The following is a 19531-nucleotide window of genomic DNA, read 5'->3' on the forward strand; positions in this document are numbered from 1 at the left end:
TGATTACATGGGTCTTGGAGCATTGTGATGACAAGGGTCATGGAGCCTTGTGATGACAAGGCCCGGGAACATTGTGATGGCAGGGGTCATGGAGCTTGTTATGACAGAAGTAATGGAGCATTGTGATGAGAAGGGCATTGAGCTTTGGTCTGAAATGTTTCATGGATTATTGTGATGAGAGTGGACATGGCACATTGTGATGACAAGGGCACGGTACACTGTGATACATGGGTCATGGAGGATTGTAATGACAAGGGCATGGATTATTGTGATGAGAAGGGCATCGAGCAATGTGATGACAAGTGCCATGGAGCTTTGTGATGACAAGGGCATGAAGCAATGTGATGAGAGGGTTCATGGAGCATTGTGATGACAATGACATGTAGCATTGTGATGCCAAAGGTCATGGAGCTTTGTGATGACAAAGGTCATGGAGCATTTTGATGACAGGGTCATGCAGCAATTTGATGAAAAGTGTAATGGAACCTTTTGATGACAGGGGTTATAGAACATTGTGATGCCAGGGGTCATGGAGCTTTGGGATGAAAAGGGTCATAGAGCATTTTGATGACAGGGGTTATGGAACATTGTGATGTCAGGGGTCATGGAACATTGTGCTGATAAGGGGATGTAGCATTGTGATGACAGGGGTCATGGAATATTGTGATAACAGGGGTGAGGGAGGATTGTGATGACTAGTGATGGAACATTGTGATATCTCATGTGAGAGAGCATTTGGATGAGAAGTGCATGGAGCATTGTGATTACAAGGTTTATGGAGCATAGCGATGACAAGTTTTTGGATCATTGTGATGAAAAGCGCATGGCACATTGTGATGACAAGGGTTATGGAGCATTGTTCTGACAAAGACATGGAGTATAGTGATGACAAAGGTCACAGAGCATTGTGATGAAAAGTTCAAGGACATTTTGTTTAAAAAGTCACAGAGCCTTGTGATGATGCGGACATGGACCGTTGTGATGACAAACGTTATGAAGCATTGTGATGACTGGAGTCACGGAGCATTGTGATGACAGGGGTCATGGAGCATTGTGATGAAAAGGGCATGGAACATTGTGATGACAGGGGCATGGAGCTTTGGTCTGACTAGTTTCAGAGATTATTGTGATGACAGAGGACATGGTGCATTGTGATGACAAGGGCATGGATCATTGTGATGACAAGGGCATGGAGTATTGTGAAGACAGGTGTCAGGGAGCATTGTGATGACATATGTCATGGTCCATTGCGATGACAATGGCAGGGAGCATTGTGATGCCAAATGTAATGGAGGATTGTGATGACAAATATAATGGAGCATTGTGATGACTAGGGCTTGGAGCATTATGATGACAAGGGCCATTGAGAATTTTCATGACAATGTCGTGAAGAATTGTGATGACAAGGTCCTGGAGCATTGTGATGAGAAAACCATGGAGCCTTGTGATGACAAGTCTCATGGAGCATACTGATGAAAAGGGGCATGGAGCATTCTGATTACAGGGGTCTTGGAACATTGTGATAACAAGTGCATGGAGCATTGTGATGACATGGGCATGCAGCATTGGTCTAATAAGTTTCATGGATTATTGTGATGAGAGTTGCAATGGCGCATTGTGATGACAAGGGCATGGAACTTTGTGATGACCAGGTCATGCAGTATTGTGAAGAGAGTTGTCAGGGAGCATTGTGATGACATATGTAATGGCCCATTGTGATGACAATGGCATGGAGCATTGTGATGCCAAGTGTCATGAGGGATTCTGATGAAAAAGGTAATGGAGCATTGTGATGACAATGGCTTGGAGCATTGTGATGACAAGGGTCAGGGAGCATTCTGATGACAAGCTTGTGGAGGATTTTGATGACAATGGCATGGAGCATTGGGATGAAAACGGCATGGGGCTTTGTGATGAAAAAGGCATGGAGCCTTTTCGTGCCAGGTTTCAAGGAGCATTATGACGACAAGTGTCAGGGAGCATTGTGAGGACAAGTTTATTGAGAATTGTGATGACAAAGTTCATGGAGCATTGTGATGAAAAGGGCATGGAGTATTGTGATGACAGGCATCATGGAGCGTTGTGAGGACAAGTGCTTTGGAACATTGTGATCACAAGGGATTGGAACATTGTGATGACAGAGGTCATGGATCATTTTGATTTCAAGGAGCATGGAGCACTGTGATGACAAGGGCATGAATCAATGTGATCCCAAGGTTCATGGAGGATTGTGATGACAATGGTAATGGAGTATTGTGATGACAAGCGCATAGAGCATTGTAATGACAAGGTCATGTAGCATTTTGCTGACAAAGGCATGGAGCATTGTGATGACAGGTGTCATGGAGCACTGTGATGACAAGCGTCACGGAGCATTGTGAATACAGGGGTCATGGAGCATTGGGATAACAAGGACATGGACCATTTTGATGACAAGGGTCATGGAGCATTGGGCTGAAAATGTTCATGAAGTATTTTGATGACAGGGGTCATGGAGCATTGTGATTACAGGGGTCTTGGATCATTACGATGACAAGGGTCTCAGATCACTGTGTTGTCAGGTGTCATGGGGTGTTGTGATGACTGTGGTCATGGAGCATTGTGATGATATTTGTCATGGAGCATTGTGATGAGAATGTCATGGAGCACTGGGCTGAATATGTTCATGGAGTATTGTGATGACAGGGGTCATGGAGCATTGTGATGACAAGGGAATGGAGCATGGTGATGACAAGGTCTTGGAGCACTGTGATGAGTTAAGCATGGAGACTTGTGATGACTAGTCTAATGGAGAATTCTGATGAAAAGGGGCATGGAGCATTGTGATTACGGGGGTCTTGGAGCATTGTGATGACAAGGGCATGGAGCATTGTGAGGAGAAGACAATGGAACATTCTGATGACATGCGTCATGGAGCTTTGCGATGACAAGGGCATGGAGCATTGTGATTACATGGGTCTTGGAGCATTGTGTTGACAGGGACATTGAGCACTGGTCTGACAAGTTTCATAGATTATTGTGATGACAGTGGATATGGTGCATTGTGATGACAAGGGCATGGAGCATTGTGATGAGAAGGTCATGGAGCATTGGGCTGAAAATGTTCATGGAGTATTGTGATGACAGGGGTCTTGGAGCATTGTGATGACAAGGGTCCCGGATTACTGTGTTGTCAGGTGTCATGGAGTGTTGGGATGAGAGTGGTCATGGAGTTTTGTGATGACAAGGGCATCGAGCATTGTGATTACAGGGACCTTGGAGCATTGTGATGAAATGGTCATGGATCATTGTGATGAAAAATGCATGGAAACTTGTCATGACAGGGTTCAAGGAGCATACTGACGACAAGGTTCAGGGAGCATTGTGATGACAAGTGTATTGAGCATTGTGATGACAAAGATCATGGAGCATTATGATGAGAAGACCATGGATAATTGTGATGATGAGCGTCATGGGGTGTTGTGATGATACGTGTTATGCAGCATTGTGATCACAAGGGTTTGGAGCATTATGATGACAGAGGTCATGCAGAATATTGATTTCATTGTGATGACAATAGCCTGAAGCATTATGATGATGGGCATGGTGCATTGTGATGACAGGGTTCATGGAGCATTGAGATGAAAAGGGGCATGGAGCATTGTGATTACAAGGGTCTTGGAGCATTGTGATAACAGACTTCATGGAGCATTGAGATGAAATGGGGCATGGAGCATTGTGATGACAAAGGTCTTGGAGCATTGTGATGACAAGAGCATGGAGCATTGTGATGAGAAGGCCATGGAACATTCTGATGACATGCGTCATGGAGCTTTGTGATGACAAGGGCATGGAGCATTATGATATCAGGGGTCTTGAGCATTGTGATGAGAATTATCATGGAACCTTGTGATGACTAGGCCGTGGATCATTGTGATGGCAGGTGTCATGGTGCATTGTTATGACAGGGTTAATGGAGCATTGTGATGAGAAGGGTATGGAACTTTGGTCTGAAATGTTTCATGGATTATTGTGATGAGAGTGGGCATGGAGCATTGTGATGACAAGGGCACGGAACACTGTGATACATGGGTCATGCAGGACTGTAATGACAAGGGCATGGAGCATTGTGATGAGAAGGGCATCGAGCATTGTGATGACAAGTGTCATGGAGCTGTGTGATGACAAGGGCATGGAGCAATGTGGTGAGAGGGCTCAGGGAGCATTGTGATGACAATGACAGGGAGCATTGTGATGCCAAGGGTCTTGGAGCTTTGTGATGACAAGTCATCGAGCATTTTGATGAGAAGGGCAGGGAGCATTTTGATGACCGGTTCATGCAGCAATTTGATAAAAAGTGTAATGGAACATTTTGATGGCAGGGGTTATAGAACATTGTGATGGCAGGGGTCTTGGAGCTTTGGAATGGAAAGGGTCATGGAGCATTTTGATGACAGGGCTTATGGAACATTGTGATGGCAGGGGTCATGGAACATTGTGATGATAAGGGGATGTAGCATTGTGATGACAGTGTCATGGAACATTGTGATTACAAGGATGAGGGTGTATTGTGATGACTAGTGATGGAACATTGTGATATCTCTGGTGAGAGAGCATTTTGATGAGAAGTGCATGGACCATTGTGATTACAAGGTTTATGGAACATTGCAATGACAAGGTTTGGAACGTTGTGATGAAATGCACGTGGCACATTGTGATGACAATGGTCATGGAGCATTGTTCAGACAAAGACATGGAGCATTGTGATGACAAGTTTCTCAGAGAATTGTGAGGAAAAGTTCATGGAGCATTGTGGTTACAAAATTCACAGAGCCTTGTGATTACGCGGGCATGGACCATTGTGATGACAAACGTTATGAAGCATTGTGATGACTGGAGTCACAGAGCATTGTGATGACAGGGGTCATGGAGCATTGTGATGACAAGGGCATGGAGAATTGTGATGACAGTGGCATGGAGCATTGGTCTGACAAGTTTCATAGATTATTGTGATGAGAGTGGGCATGGTGCATTGTGATGACAAGGGCATGGAGCATTGTGATGATAAGGTCATGGAGTATTGTGAAGACAGGTGTCAGGGAGTATTGTGATGACATATGTCATGGTCCATGGCGATGACAATGGCATGGAGCTTTGTGATACCAAATGTAATGGAGGATTGTGATGACAAATATAATGGAGCATTGTGATGATTAGGGCTTGAAACATTATGATGACAAGGGCCATTGAAAATTTTGATGACAAGGTCGTGAAGCATTGTGATGACAAGGTCCTGGAGCATTGTGATGACAAAACCATGGAGTCTTGTGATGACAAGTCTCATGGAGTATACTGATGAAAAGGGGAATGGAATATTGTGATTACAGGGGTCTTGGAACATTGTGAAGACAAGGGCATGAAGCACTGTGAGGAGAAGACAAAGGAGCATTCTGATGGCATGCGTCATTGTGCTTTGTGATGACAATGGCATGGACCATTGTGATTACATGGGACTTGGAGCATTGTGATGAAAAGGGCATGGATCATTGTGATGAAAAAGGCATGGAGCCTTGTCATGACAGGGTTCAAGGAGCATACAGACAACAAGTGTCAGGGAGCATGTTGATGACAAGTGTATTGAGCATTGTGATGACGAAGTTCATGGAGCATTGTGATGACAATGGCTTGGAGCATTGTGATGACAAGGGTCAGGGAGCACTGTGCTGACAAGTGCATGGAGAATTGTGATGACAAGGGTCATGGAGCATTTTGATGACAAGCTTGTGGAGTATTTTGATGACAACGGCATGGAGCATTGTGATGAAAATGGCATGGGGCATTGTGATGTAAAAGGCATGGAGCCTTTTCGTGACAGGTTTCAAGGAGCATTCTGATGACAAGTGTCAGGGAGCATTGTGATGACAAGTGTATTGAGAATTGTGGTGACAAAGGTCAAGGAGCATTGTGATGAAAAGGGCATGGAGTATTGTGGTGACAGCCATCATGGAGCGTTGTGATGACAGGTGTTATGGAACATTGTGATCACAAGGGTTTGGAGCATTGTGATGACAGAGGTCATGGATCATTTTGATTTCAAGGAGCATGGAGCATTGTGATGACAAGGGCATGAAGCAATGTGATCCCAAAGTTTATGGAGGATTGTGATGACAATGGAAATGGAGTATTGTGATGACAAGTGCATAGAGCATTGTAATGACAATGTCATTTAGCATTTTGCTGACAAAGGCATGGAGCATTGTGATGACATGTGTAATGGAGCACTGTGATGACAAGCGTCAAGGAGCATTGTGAATACAGGGGTCATGGAGCATTGGGATGACAAGGGCATGGATCATTGTGATGACAAGTGTCATGGAGCATTGGGCTGAAAATGTACATGGAGTATTGTGATGACAGGGGACATGGAGCACTGTGATTGCAGGGGTCTTGGAGCATTGTGACGACAAGAGTCCCGGATCATTGTGTTGTCAGGTGTCATGGAGTTTTGTGATGACAGTGGTCATGGAGCATTGTGATAATATTGGTCATGGAGCATTGTGATGAGAAGGTCATGGAGCATTGTGCTGAAAATATTCATGGAGTATTGTGATGACAGGGGTCATGGAGCATTGTGATGACAAGGGAATGGAGCATTGTGATGAGATGACCATGGAGACTTGTGATGACAAGTCTAATGGAGCATTCTGATGAAAAGGGGCATGGAGCATTGTGATTACGGGGGTCTTGGAGCATTGTGCTGACAAGGGCTTGGAGCATTGTTAAGAGAAGGCCATGGAACATTCTGATGACATGCGTCATGGAGCTTTTTTGACTAGGGCATGGAGCATTGTGATTACATGGGTCTTGGAGCATTGTGATGACAAGGGTCATGGAGCCTTGTGATGACAAGGCCCGGGAACATTGTGATGGCAGGGGTCATGGAGCTTGTTATGACAGAAGTAATGGAGCATTGTGATGAGAAGGGCATTGAGCTTTGGTCTGAAATGTTTCATGGATTATTGTGATGAGAGTGGACATGGCACATTGTGATGACAAGGGCACGGTACACTGTGATACATGGGTCATGGAGGATTGTAATGACAAGGGCATGGATTATTGTGATGAGAAGGGCATCGAGCAATGTGATGACAAGTGCCATGGAGCTTTGCGATGACAAGGGCATGAAGCAATGTGATGAGAGGGTTCATGGAGCATTGTGATGACAATGACATGTAGCATTGTGATGCCAAAGGTCATGGAGCTTTGTGATGACAAAGGTCATGGAGCATTTTGATGACAGGGTCATGCAGCAATTTGATGAAAAGTGTAATGGAACCTTTTGATGACAGGGGTTATAGAACATTGTGATGCCAGGGGTCATGGAGCTTTGGGATGAAAAGGGTCATAGAGCATTTTGATGACAGGGGTTATGGAACATTGTGATGTCAGGGGTCATGGAACATTGTGCTGATAAGGGGATGTAGCATTGTGATGACAGGGGTCATGGAATATTGTGATAACAGGGGTGAGGGAGGATTGTGATGACTAGTGATGGAACATTGTGATATCTCATGTGAGAGAGCATTTGGATGAGAAGTGCATGGAGCATTGTGATTACAAGGTTTATGGAGCATAGCGATGACAAGTTTTTGGATCATTGTGATGAAAAGCGCATGGCACATTGTGATGACAAGGGTTATGGAGCATTGTTCTGACAAAGACATGGAGTATAGTGATGACAAAGGTCACAGAGCATTGTGATGAAAAGTTCAAGGACATTTTGTTTAAAAAGTCACAGAGCCTTGTGATGATGCGGACATGGACCGTTGTGATGACAAACGTTATGAAGCATTGTGATGACTGGAGTCACGGAGCATTGTGATGACAGGGGTCATGGAGCATTGTGATGAAAAGGGCATGGAACATTGTGATGACAGGGGCATGGAGCTTTGGTCTGACTAGTTTCAGAGATTATTGTGATGACAGAGGACATGGTGCATTGTGATGACAAGGGCATGGATCATTGTGATGACAAGGGCATGGAGTATTGTGAAGACAGGTGTCAGGGAGCATTGTGATGACATATGTCATGGTCCATTGCGATGACAATGGCAGGGAGCATTGTGATGCCAAATGTAATGGAGGATTGTGATGACAAATATAATGGAGCATTGTGATGACTAGGGCTTGGAGCATTATGATGACAAGGGCCATTGAGAATTTTCATGACAATGTCGTGAAGAATTGTGATGACAAGGTCCTGGAGCATTGTGATGAGAAAACCATGGAGCCTTGTGATGACAAGTCTCATGGAGCATACTGATGAAAAGGGGCATGGAGCATTCTGATTACAGGGGTCTTGGAACATTGTGATAACAAGTGCATGGAGCATTGTGATGACATGGGCATGCAGCATTGGTCTAATAAGTTTCATGGATTATTGTGATGAGAGTTGCAATGGCGCATTGTGATGACAAGGGCATGGAACTTTGTGATGACCAGGTCATGCAGTATTGTGAAGAGAGTTGTCAGGGAGCATTGTGATGACATATGTAATGGCCCATTGTGATGACAATGGCATGGAGCATTGTGATGCCAAGTGTCATGAGGGATTCTGATGAAAAAGGTAATGGAGCATTGTGATGACAATGGCTTGGAGCATTGTGATGACAAGGGTCAGGGAGCATTCTGATGACAAGCTTGTGGAGGATTTTGATGACAATGGCATGGAGCATTGGGATGAAAACGGCATGGGGCTTTGTGATGAAAAAGGCATGGAGCCTTTTCGTGCCAGGTTTCAAGGAGCAATATGACGACAAGTGTCAGGGAGCATTGTGAGGACAAGTTTATTGAGAATTGTGATGACAAAGTTCATGGAGCATTGTGATGAAAAGGGCATGGAGTATTGTGATGACAGGCATCATGGAGCGTTGTGAGGACAAGTGCTTTGGAACATTGTGATCACAAGGGATTGGAACATTGTGATGACAGAGGTCATGGATCATTTTGATTTCAAGGAGCATGGAGCACTGTGATGACAAGGGCATGAATCAATGTGATCCCAAGGTTCATGGAGGATTGTGATGACAATGGTAATGGAGTATTGTGATGACAAGCGCATAGAGCATTGTAATGACAAGGTCATGTAGCATTTTGCTGACAAAGGCATGGAGCATTGTGATGACAGGTGTCATGGAGCACTGTGATGACAAGCGTCACGGAGCATTGTGAATACAGGGGTCATGGAGCATTGGGATAACAAGGACATGGACCATTTTGATGACAAGGGTCATGGAGCATTGGGCTGAAAATGTTCATGAAGTATTTTGATGACAGGGGTCATGGAGCATTGTGATTACAGGGGTCTTGGATCATTACGATGACAAGGGTCTCAGATCACTGTGTTGTCAGGTGTCATGGGGTGTTGTGATGACTGTGGTCATGGAGCATTGTGATGATATTTGTCATGGAGCATTGTGATGAGAATGTCATGGAGCACTGGGCTGAATATGTTCATGGAGTATTGTGATGACAGGGGTCATGGAGCATTGTGATGACAAGGGAATGGAGCATGGTGATGACAAGGTCTTGGAGCACTGTGATGAGTTAAGCATGGAGACTTGTGATGACTAGTCTAATGGAGAATTCTGATGAAAAGGGGCATGGAGCATTGTGATTACGGGGGTCTTGGAGCATTGTGATGACAAGGGCATGGAGCATTGTGAGGAGAAGGCAATGGAACATTCTGATGACATGCGTCATGGAGCTTTGTGATGACAAGGGCATGGAGCATTGTGATTACATGGGTCTTGGAGCATTGTGTTGACAGGGACATTGAGCACTGGTCTGACAAGTTTCATAGATTATTGTGATGACAGTGGATATGGTGCATTGTGATGACAAGGGCATGGAGCATTGTGATGAGAAGGTCATGGAGCATTGGGCTGAAAATGTTCATGGAGTATTGTGATGACAGGGGTCTTGGAGCATTGTGATGACAAGGGTCCCGGATTATTGTGTTGTCAGGTGTCATGGAGTGTTGGGATGAGAGTGGTCATGGAGTTTTGTGATGACAAGGGCATCGAGCATTGTGATTACAGGGACCTTGGAGCATTGTGATGAAATGGTCATGGATCATTGTGATGAAAAATGCATGGAAACTTGTCATGACAGGGTTCAAGGAGCATACTGACGACAAGGTTCAGGGAGCATTGTGATGACAAGTGTATTGAGCATTGTGATGACAAAGATCATGGAGCATTATGATGAGAAGACCATGGATAATTGTGATGATGAGCGTCATGGGGTGTTGTGATGATACGTGTTATGCAACATTGTGATCACAAGGGTTTGGAGCATTATGATGACAGAGGTCATGCAGAATATTGATTTCATTGTGATGACAATAGCCTGAAGCATTATGATGATGGGCATGGTGCATTGTGATGACAGGGTTCATGGAGCATTGAGATGAAAAGGGGCATGGAGCATTGTGATTACAAGGGTCTTGGAGCATTGTGATAACAGACTTCATGGAGCATTGAGATGAAATGGGGCATGGAGCATTGTGATGACAAAGGTCTTGGAGCATTGTGATGACAAGAGCATGGAGCATTGTGATGAGAAGGCCATGGAACATTCTGATGACATGCGTCATGGAGCTTTGTGATGACAAGGGCATGGAGCATTATGATATCAGGGGTCTTGAGCATTGTGATGAGAATTATCATGGAACCTTGTGATGACTAGGCCGTGGATCATTGTGATGGCAGGTGTCATGGCGCATTGTTATGACAGGGTTAATGGAGCATTGTGATGAGAAGGGTATGGAACTTTGGTCTGAAATGTTTCATGGATTATTGTGATGAGAGTGGGCATGGAGCATTGTGATGACAAGGGCACGGAACACTGTGATACATGGGTCATGCAGGACTGTAATGACAAGGGCATGGAGCATTGTGATGAGAAGGGCATCGAGCATTGTGATGACAAGTGTCATGGAGCTGTGTGATGACAAGGGCATGGAGCAATGTGGTGAGAGGGCTCATGGAGCATTGTGATGACAATGACAGGGAGCATTGTGATGCCAAGGGTCTTGGAGCTTTGTGATGACAAGTCATCGAGCATTTTGATGAGAAGGGCAGGGAGCATTTTGATGACCGGGTCATGCAGCAATTTGATAAAAAGTGTAATGGAACATTTTGATGGCAGGGGTTATAGAACATTGTGATGGCAGGGGTCTTGGAGCTTTGGAATGGAAAGGGTCATGGAGCATTTTGATGACAGGGCTTATGGAACATTGTGATGGCAGGGGTCATGGAACATTGTGATGATAAGGGGATGTAGCATTGTGATGACAGTGTCATGGAACATTGTGATTACAAGGATGAGGGTGTATTGTGATGACTAGTGATGGAACATTGTGATATCTCTGGTGAGAGAGCATTTTGATGAGAAGTGCATGGACCATTGTGATTACAAGGTTTATGGAACATTGCAATGACAAGGTTTGGAACGTTGTGATGAAATGCACGTGGCACATTGTGATGACAATGGTCATGGAGCATTGTTCAGACAAAGACATGGAGCATTGTGATGACAAGTTTCTCAGAGAATTGTGAGGAAAAGTTCATGGAGCATTGTGGTTACAAAATTCACAGAGCCTTGTGATTACGCGGGCATGGACCATTGTGATGACAAACGTTATGAAGCATTGTGATGACTGGAGTCACAGAGCATTGTGATGACAGGGGTCATGGAGCATTGTGATGACAAGGGCATGGAGAATTGTGATGACAGTGGCATGGAGCATTGGTCTGACAAGTTTCATAGATTATTGTGATGAGAGTGGGCATGGTGCATTGTGATGACAAGGGCATGGAGCATTGTGATGATAAGGTCATGGAGTATTGTGAAGACAGGTGTCAGGGAGTATTGTGATGACATATGTCATGGTCCATGGCGATGACAATGGCATGGAGCTTTGTGATACCAAATGTAATGGAGGATTGTGATGACAAATATAATGGAGCATTGTGATGATTAGGGCTTGAAACATTATGATGACAAGGGCCATTGAAAATTTTGATGACAAGGTCGTGAAGCATTGTGATGACAAGGACCTGGAGCATTGTGATGACAAAACCATGGAGTCTTGTGATGACAAGTCTCATGGAGTATACTGATGAAAAGGGGAATGGAATATTGTGATTACAGGGGTCTTGGAACATTGTGAAGACAAGGGCATGAAGCACTGTGAGGAGAAGACAAAGGAGCATTCTGATGGCATGCGTCATTGTGCTTTGTGATGACAATGGCATGGACCATTGTGATTACATGGGACTTGGAGCATTGTGATGAAAAGGGCATGGATCATTGTGATGAAAAAGGCATGGAGCCTTGTCATGACAGGGTTCAAGGAGCATACAGACAACAAGTGTCAGGGAGCATGTTGATGACAAGTGTATTGAGCATTGTGATGACGAAGTTCATGGAGCATTGTGATGACAATGGCTTGGAGCATTGTGATGACAAGGGTCAGGGAGCACTGTGCTGACAAGTGCATGGAGAATTGTGATGACAAGGGTCATGGAGCATTTTGATGACAAGCTTGTGGAGTATTTTGATGACAACGGCATGGAGCATTGTGATGAAAATGGCATGGGGCATTGTGATGTAAAAGGCATGGAGCCTTTTCGTGACAGGTTTCAAGGAGCATTCTGATGACAAGTGTCAGGGAGCATTGTGATGACAAGTGTATTGAGAATTGTGGTGACAAAGTCAAGGAGCATTGTGATGAAAAGGGCATGGAGTATTGTGGTGACAGGCATCATGGAGCGTTGTGATGACAGGTGTTATGGAACATTGTGATCACAATGGTTTGGAGCATTGTGATGACAGAGGTCATGGATCATTTTGATTTCAAGGAGCATGGAGCATTGTGATGACAAGGGCATGAAGCAATGTGATCCCAAAGTTTATGGAGGATTGTGATGACAATGGAAATGGAGTATTGTGATGACAAGTGCATAGAGCATTGTAATGACAATGTCATTTAGCATTTTGCTGACAAAGGCATGGAGCATTGTGATGACATGTGTCATGGAGCACTGTGATGACAAGCGTCAAGGAGCATTGTGAATACAGGGGTCATGGAGCATTGGGATGACAAGGGCATGGATCATTGTGATGACAAGTGTCATGGAGCATTGGGCTGAAAATGTACATGGAGTATTGTGATGACAGGGGACATGGAGCACTGTGATTGCAGGGGTCTTGGAGCATTGTGACGACAAGAGTCCCGGATCATTGTGTTGTCAGGTGTCATGGAGTTTTGTGATGACAGTGGTCATGGAGCATTGTGATAATATTGGTCATGGAGCATTGTGATGAGAAGGTCATGGAGCATTGTGCTGAAAATATTCATGGAGTATTGTGATGACAGGGGTCATGGAGCATTGTGATGACAAGGGAATGGAGCATTGTGATGAGATGACCATGGAGACTTGTGATGACAAGTCTAATGGAGCATTCTGATGAAAAGGGGCATGGAGCATTGTGATTACGGGGGTCTTGGAGCATTGTGCTGACAAGGGCTTGGAGCATTGTGAGGAGAAGGCCATGGAACATTCTGATGACATGCGTCATGGAGCTTTTTTGACTAGGGCATGGAGCATTGTGATTACATGGGTCTTGGAGCATTGTGATGACAAGGGTCATGGAGCCTTGTGATGACAAGGCCCGGGAACATTGTGATGGCAGGGGTCATGGAGCTTGTTATGACAGAAGTAATGGAGCATTGTGATGAGAAGGGCATTGAGCTTTGGTCTGAAATGTTTCATGGATTATTGTGATGAGAGTGGACATGGCACATTGTGATGACAAGGGCACGGTACACTGTGATACATGGGTCATGGAGGATTGTAATGACAAGGGCATGGATTATTGTGATGAGAAGGGCATCGAGCAATGTGATGACAAGTGCCATGGAGCTTTGTGATGACAAGGGCATGAAGCAATGTGATGAGAGGGTTCATGGAGCATTGTGATGACAATGACATGTAGCATTGTGATGCCAAAGGTCATGGAGCTTTGTGATGACAAAGGTCATGGAGCATTTTGATGACAGGGTCATGCAGCAATTTGATGAAAAGTGTAATGGAACCTTTTGATGACAGGGGTTATAGAACATTGTGATGCCAGGGGTCATGGAGCTTTGGGATGAAAAGGGTCATAGAGCATTTTGATGACAGGGGTTATGGAACATTGTGATGTCAGGGGTCATGGAACATTGTGCTGATAAGGGGATGTAGCATTGTGATGACAGGGGTCATGGAATATTGTGATAACAGGGGTGAGGGAGGATTGTGATGACTAGTGATGGAACATTGTGATATCTCATGTGAGAGAGCATTTGGATGAGAAGTGCATGGAGCATTGTGATTACAAGGTTTATGGAGCATAGCGATGACAAGTTTTTGGATCATTGTGATGAAAAGCGCATGGCACATTGTGATGACAAGGGTTATGGAGCATTGTTCTGACAAAGACATGGAGTATAGTGATGACAAAGGTCACAGAGCATTGTGATGAAAAGTTCAAGGACATTTTGTTTAAAAAGTCACAGAGCCTTGTGATGATGCGGACATGGACCGTTGTGATGACAAACGTTATGAAGCATTGTGATGACTGGAGTCACGGAGCATTGTGATGACAGGGGTCATGGAGCATTGTGATGAAAAGGGCATGGAACATTGTGATGACAGGGGCATGGAGCTTTGGTCTGACTAGTTTCAGAGATTATTGTGATGACAGAGGACATGGTGCATTGTGATGACAAGGGCATGGATCATTGTGATGACAAGGGCATGGAGTATTGTGAAGACAGGTGTCAGGGAGCATTGTGATGACATATGTCATGGTCCATTGCGATGACAATGGCAGGGAGCATTGTGATGCCAAATGTAATGGAGGATTGTGATGACAAATATAATGGAGCATTGTGATGACTAGGGCTTGGAGCATTATGATGACAAGGGCCATTGAGAATTTTCATGACAATGTCGTGAAGAATTGTGATGACAAGGTCCTGGAGCATTGTGATGAGAAAACCATGGAGCCTTGTGATGACAAGTCTCATGGAGCATACTGATGAAAAGGGGCATGGAGCATTCTGATTACAGGGGTCTTGGAACATTGTGATAACAAGTGCATGGAGCATTGTGATGACATGGGCATGCAGCATTGGTCTAATAAGTTTCATGGATTATTGTGATGAGAGTTGCAATGGCGCATTGTGATGACAAGGGCATGGAACTTTGTGATGACCAGGTCATGCAGTATTGTGAAGAGAGTTGTCAGGGAGCATTGTGATGACATATGTAATGGCCCATTGTGATGACAATGGCATGGAGCATTGTGATGCCAAGTGTCATGAGGGATTCTGATGAAAAAGGTAATGGAGCATTGTGATGACAATGGCTTGGAGCATTGTGATGACAAGGGTCAGGGAGCATTCTGATGACAAGCTTGTGGAGGATTTTGATGACAATGGCATGGAGCATTGGGATGAAAACGGCATGGGGCTTTGTGATGAAAAAGGCATGGAGCCTTTTCGTGCCAGGTTTCAAGGAGCAATATGACGACAAGTGTCAGGGAGCATTGTGAGGACAAGTTTATTGAGAATTGTGATGACAAAGTTCATGGAGCATTGTGATGAAAAGGGCATGGAGTATTGTGATGACAGGCATCATGGAGCGTTGTGAGGACAAGTGCTTTGGAACATTGTGATCACAAGGGATTGGAACATTGTGATGACAGAGGTCATGGATCATTTTGATTTCAAGGAGCATGGAGCACTGTGATGACAAGGGCATGAATCAATGTGATCCCAAGGTTCATGGAGGATTGTGATGACAATGGTAATGGAGTATTGTGATGACAAGCGCATAGAGCATTGTAATGACAAGGTCATGTAGCATTTTGCTGACAAAGGCATGGAGCATTGTGATGACAGGTGTCATGGAGCACTGTGATGACAAGCGTCACGGAGCATTGTGAATACAGGGGTCATGGAGCATTGGGATAACAAGGACATGGACCATTTTGATGACAAGGGTCATGGAGCATTGGGCTGAAAATGTTCATGAAGTATTTTGATGACAGGGGTCATGGAGCATTGTGATTACAGGGGTCTTGGATCATTACGATGACAAGGGTCTCAGATCACTGTGTTGTCAGGTGTCATGGGGTGTTGTGATGACTGTGGTCATGGAGCATTGTGATGATATTTGTCATGGAGCATTGTGATGAGAATGTCATGGAGCACTGGGCTGAATATGTTCATGGAGTATTGTGATGACAGGGGTCATGGAGCATTGTGATGACAAGGGAATGGAGCATGGTGATGACAAGGTCTTGGAGCACTGTGATGAGTTAAGCATGGAGACTTGTGATGACTAGTCTAATGGAGAATTCTGATGAAAAGGGGCATGGAGCATTGTGATTACGGGGGTCTTGGAGCATTGTGATGACAAGGGCATGGAGCATTGTGAGGAGAAGGCAATGGAACATTCTGATGACATGCGTCATGGAGCTTTGTGATGACAAGGGCATGGAGCATTGTGATTACATGGGTCTTGGAGCATTGTGTTGACAGGGACATTGAGCACTGGTCTGACAAGTTTCATAGATTATTGTGATGACAGTGGATATGGTGCATTGTGATGACAAGGGCATGGAGCATTGTGATGAGAAGGTCATGGAGCATTGGGCTGAAAATGTTCATGGAGTATTGTGATGACAGGGGTCTTGGAGCATTGTGATGACAAGGGTCCCGGATTATTGTGTTGTCAGGTGTCATGGAGTGTTGGGATGAGAGTGGTCATGGAGTTTTGTGATGACAAGGGCATCGAGCATTGTGATTACAGGGACCTTGGAGCATTGTGATGAAATGGTCATGGATCATTGTGATGAAAAATGCATGGAAACTTGTCATGACAGGGTTCAAGGAGCATACTGACGACAAGGTTCAGGGAGCATTGTGATGACAAGTGTATTGAGCATTGTGATGACAAAGATCATGGAGCATTATGATGAGAAGACCATGGATAATTGTGATGATGAGCGTCATGGGGTGTTGTGATGATACGTGTTATGCAACATTGTGATCACAAGGGTTTGGAGCATTATGATGACAGAGGTCATGCAGAATATTGATTTCATTGTGATGACAATAGCCTGAAGCATTATGATGATGGGCATGGTGCATTGTGATGACAGGGTTCATGGAGCATTGAGATGAAAAGGGGCATGGAGCATTGTGATTACAAGGGTCTTGGAGCATTGTGATAACAGACTTCATGGAGCATTGAGATGAAATGGGGCATGGAGCATTGTGATGACAAAGGTCTTGGAGCATTGTGATGACAAGAGCATGGAGCATTGTGATGAGAAGGCCATGGAACATTCTGATGACATGCGTCATGGAGCTTTGTGATGACAAGGGCATGGAGCATTATGATATCAGGGGTCTTGAGCATTGTGATGAGAATTATCATGGAACCTTGTGATGACTAGGCCGTGGATCATTGTGATGGCAGGTGTCATGGCGCATTGTTATGACAGGGTTAATGGAGCATTGTGATGAGAAGGGTATGGAACTTTGGTCTGAAATGTTTCATGGATTATTGTGATGAGAGTGGGCATGGAGCATTGTGATGACAAGGGCACGGAACACTGTGATACATGGGTCATGCAGGACTGTAATGACAAGGGCATGGAGCATTGTGATGAGAAGGGCATCGAGCATTGTGATGACAAGTGTCATGGAGCTGTGTGATGACAAGGGCATGGAGCAATGTGGTGAGAGGGCTCATGGAGCATTGAGATGACAATGACAGGGAGCATTGTGATGCCAAGGGTCTTGGAGCTTTGTGATGACAAGTCATCGAGCATTTTGATGAGAAGGGCAGGGAGCATTTTGATGACCGGGTCATGCAGCAATTTGATAAAAAGTGTAATGGAACATTTTGATGGCAGGGGTTATAGAACATTGTGATGGCAGGGGTCTTGGAGCTTTGGAATGGAAAGGGTCATGGAGCATTTTGATGACAGGGCTTATGGAACATTGTGATGGCAGGGGTCATGGAACATTGTGATGATAAGGGGATGTAGCATTGTGATGACAGTGTCATGGAACATTGTGATTACAAGGATGAGGGTGTATTGTGATGACTAGTGATGGAACATTGTGATATCTCTGGTGAGAGAGCATTTTGATGAGAAGTGCATGGACCATTGTGATTACAAGGTTTATGGAACATTGCAATGACAAGGTTTGGAACGTTGTGATGAAATGCACGTGGCACATTGTGATGACAATGGTCATGGAGCATTGTTCAGACAAAGACATGGAGCATTGTGATGACAAGATTCTCAGAGAATTGTGAGGAAAAGTTCATGGAGCATTGTGGTTACAAAGGTCACAGAGCCTTGTGATTACGCGGGCATGGACCATTGTGATGACAAACGTTATGAAGCATTGTGATGACTGGAGTCACAGAGCATTGTGATGACAGGGGTCATGGAGCATTGTGATGACAAGGGCATGGAGAATTGTGATGACAGTGGCATGGAGCATTGGTCTGACAAGTTTCATAGATTATTGTGATGAGAGTGGGCATGGTGCATTGTGATGACAAGGGCATGGAGCATTGTGATGATAAGGTCATGGAGTATTGTGAAGACAGGTGTCAGGGAGTATTGTGATGACATATGTCATGGTCCATGGCGATGACAATGGCATGGAGCTTTGTGATACCAAATGTAATGGAGGATTGTGATGACAAATATAATGGAGCATTGTGATGATTAGGGCTTGAAACATTATGATGACAAGGGCCATTGAAAATTTTGATGACAAGGTCGTGAAGCATTGTGATGACAAGGTCCTGGAGCATTGTGATGACAAAACCATGGAGTCTTGTGATGACAAGTCTCATGGAGTATACTGATGAAAAGGGGAATGGAATATTGTGATTACAGGGGTCTTGGAACATTGTGAAGACAAGGGCATGAAGCACTGTGAGGAGAAGACAAAGGAGCATTCTGATGGCATGCGTCATTGTGCTTTGTGATGACAATGGCATGGACCATTGTGATTACATGGGACTTGGAGCATTGTGATGAAAAGGGCATGGATCATTGTGATGAAAAAGGCATGGAGCCTTGTCATGACAGGGTTCAAGGAGCATACAGACAACAAGTGTCAGGGAGCATGTTGATGACAAGTGTATTGAGCATTGTGATGACGAAGGTCATGGAGCATTGTGATGACAATTGCTTGCAGCATTGTGATGACAAGGGTCAGGGAGCACTGTGCTGACAAGTGCATGGAGAATTGTGATGACAAGGGTCATGGAGCATTTTGATGACAAGCTTGTGGAGTATTTTGATGACAACGGCATGGAGCATTGTGATGAAAATGGCATGGGGCATTGTGATGTAAAAGGCATGGAGCCTTTTCGTGACAGGTTTCAAGGAGCATTCTGAT

The sequence above is a fragment of the Mesoplodon densirostris genome, unplaced genomic scaffold, assembly GCF_025265405.1.
Source record: "Mesoplodon densirostris isolate mMesDen1 unplaced genomic scaffold, mMesDen1 primary haplotype scaffold_35, whole genome shotgun sequence".
In the NCBI taxonomy this organism is placed as follows: domain Eukaryota; kingdom Metazoa; phylum Chordata; class Mammalia; order Artiodactyla; family Ziphiidae; genus Mesoplodon; species Mesoplodon densirostris.